General features: G+C 38.4%; 1 protein-coding gene and 1 pseudogene across 1 annotated transcript in view; both read right to left on the minus strand.

Moving 5' to 3' along the window:
* Window positions 1–2,202, minus strand: part of LOC122074815 (patatin-like protein 2) — a 22,358-nt gene that overhangs the window by 12,452 nt on the left and 7,704 nt on the right. The gene's annotated exons all lie outside the window — the stretch shown is intronic.
* Window positions 1–2,202, minus strand: part of LOC122073728 — a 3,964-nt pseudogene that overhangs the window by 344 nt on the left and 1,418 nt on the right.

Genomic DNA, 2,202 nt, shown 5'->3' on the forward strand with positions numbered 1-2,202 from the left:
CCTCCGCATTGGTGACACCATTTCTAACAGGTTCAATGAGGCCGGTCTCTGAGTTCAACCTTGAAAGTGGTTTCCTCAGTAACTCTTCTCCAACCTTCACAAAATTGTTCAAATTTTCTTTGGTAGCAACATCAACTGAAGATACAGTACCATTTAATGTATCATCCTGAATTTTCATTGGAAGGGCGTATATATAATCAGTTATAATTCATGGAAATATGATTTCATGTTTGTAGAAATGTAATCCTAAAATGATACAAAAAAAAAAAAAAAAAAAGAACAAACAATCACATAGACTGACGTGGTTCAGTTAGATTGCTTATGTCCACGATGAGATGAAACCCTATTTAACTATCAATGGAAAATAATGTCACAAAGCTCATCCTCACACCTCTCTCATATTGCTTATAGAGAAAGAACCCTTGCAAGAATTATATAGTGAAACCTTATGCGCCCTTTCGGAATCAGCCGACGTTTTCCATAGATGGAATTCAAGACATCATACCCCCAACAACATTGGACTATAAAACATACAATATTATCATAAGTACGAAAGATTGCAACTCAGATCAATTTTTTTTTTTTTTTTTTACTGAAGTTAGCAAGAATATATTAGAAAGAAGAAAAGAAAGATATACAGGTTTAACGTCTTGGCATACTCAGATCATACCATCTAAGAAGAGTGCAATAATCAGTTCAATACCTGAATTCGTAGGTAATTATCTTCAGAGTGCAATGCTTGGAAGACCACACCAAGATGGAGGTCAACATGTCTGCACTTGCTTGGGTAAACACATCCACTAATGGAGTTGAGCCACCATAATGTAACCAGTTAATAGCACCCCATTTGGCTGCATTAGTAGCATCATATTTTTTCTCTTTCTTTGCTGCTCCAGTTCCTATTGAGATGACTAGGAATAGACCATAATCCATGGGCTTGATAGGGAAAAAAACATGATTTTTCTTGAAGACCTGCTTGGTGACTTTCCCAATTGCAACTAAGGTCTACAACCATGTTGGTGGAAATCCATTAGCTTATATAATTGTTAAGTTTGTCTCGAATTCTTGACCCGTTTTAAAAATTGACCAAATTCGATACATTTTGGTGGTGACCCGAATGAGAAATTTTCTGAGATCTGTGATGGAAGTAGAGGGGTTGGGCCGATAGGCCCAAGCTCGGAGCCCATCACTGATCTCGTATGGGGGTGCGGGGGCTACGCCCCAGCGGTATGGTTCGACTGGATCGACCGTGACCCGATGGGTCGACCCGCGATTTGGAGTATATATAATGTACTGTTGCTTGTTGAGAAAGTCATTGTATTCCAGGGTTTTCACACAGCTAGGGTTTCAGGGCGAGTTTTTCCTCGCCTCTGCTAGGGTGTAATTTCTCTTTTGCATAGTGAATCATCTTCTTCTTTGCTCGATGACGTAGCACACCACCCTGGTGTGTGAACCTCGTTAAATCTCTGTCGTACAGATCTGTTGTCTCTTTATTATTCGTGTTTCTTGGTGTTTGATCTAACAATAACTATATTTCAATTGCTAATCACAGTAATAAGGTTTTCTGCAGTGATGAAATTACCAGATTATTAGCAGCTACACCACCATCAGTGAGGTTGAATTCTCTCACATTCCCTTCTTTATTTTCATTCTTGAAGTAATAGGTTGGAAGGTATGCTGGGGCTGCACTAGTTCCAATGCATGTGTAAAGTTTGGCATTTATTGTTGGATCTTCGTTTACCTGAATGAGAAAAAATAAAAAGAGTATTTTGTGCAAGTGAGAGTAGATATCGTTTCTTATATGTTCATAATGTACACATTGATTCATTCTGTTTTTTGGCTAAGATATTTCCAATTCATCTTGGGTTCCACATGGATGGTGAAAATAATAATTCTACATCAGAAGTGAGTAGTCCTATGTGAGGATTTCTAAGGTACTTAAGCACCTTTTCTTTAACGGCTAATTTTCGAGAATAAAGTTTACCAATTCCCTTTGTTGGAAATCCCACGCCAGAAGTGGGATGCAATCTTCAATTTAGGGCAGACCCATGTATGCTTAAGGCTCTTTTAAATTTGTGTCTGTATGAGAGAGAGAGAGAGAGAGAGAGAGAGAGAGAGAGAGAGACTCTTGATGAAGATACTTCCCGTCATACTTGGCCTGTTATTGTTTTGAAAAGTTTTGTAATCTCGCAAAATGGGCAA

This window comes from Macadamia integrifolia, chromosome 3 (genome assembly GCF_013358625.1).
Source record: "Macadamia integrifolia cultivar HAES 741 chromosome 3, SCU_Mint_v3, whole genome shotgun sequence".
In the NCBI taxonomy this organism is placed as follows: Eukaryota; Viridiplantae; Streptophyta; class Magnoliopsida; order Proteales; family Proteaceae; genus Macadamia; species Macadamia integrifolia.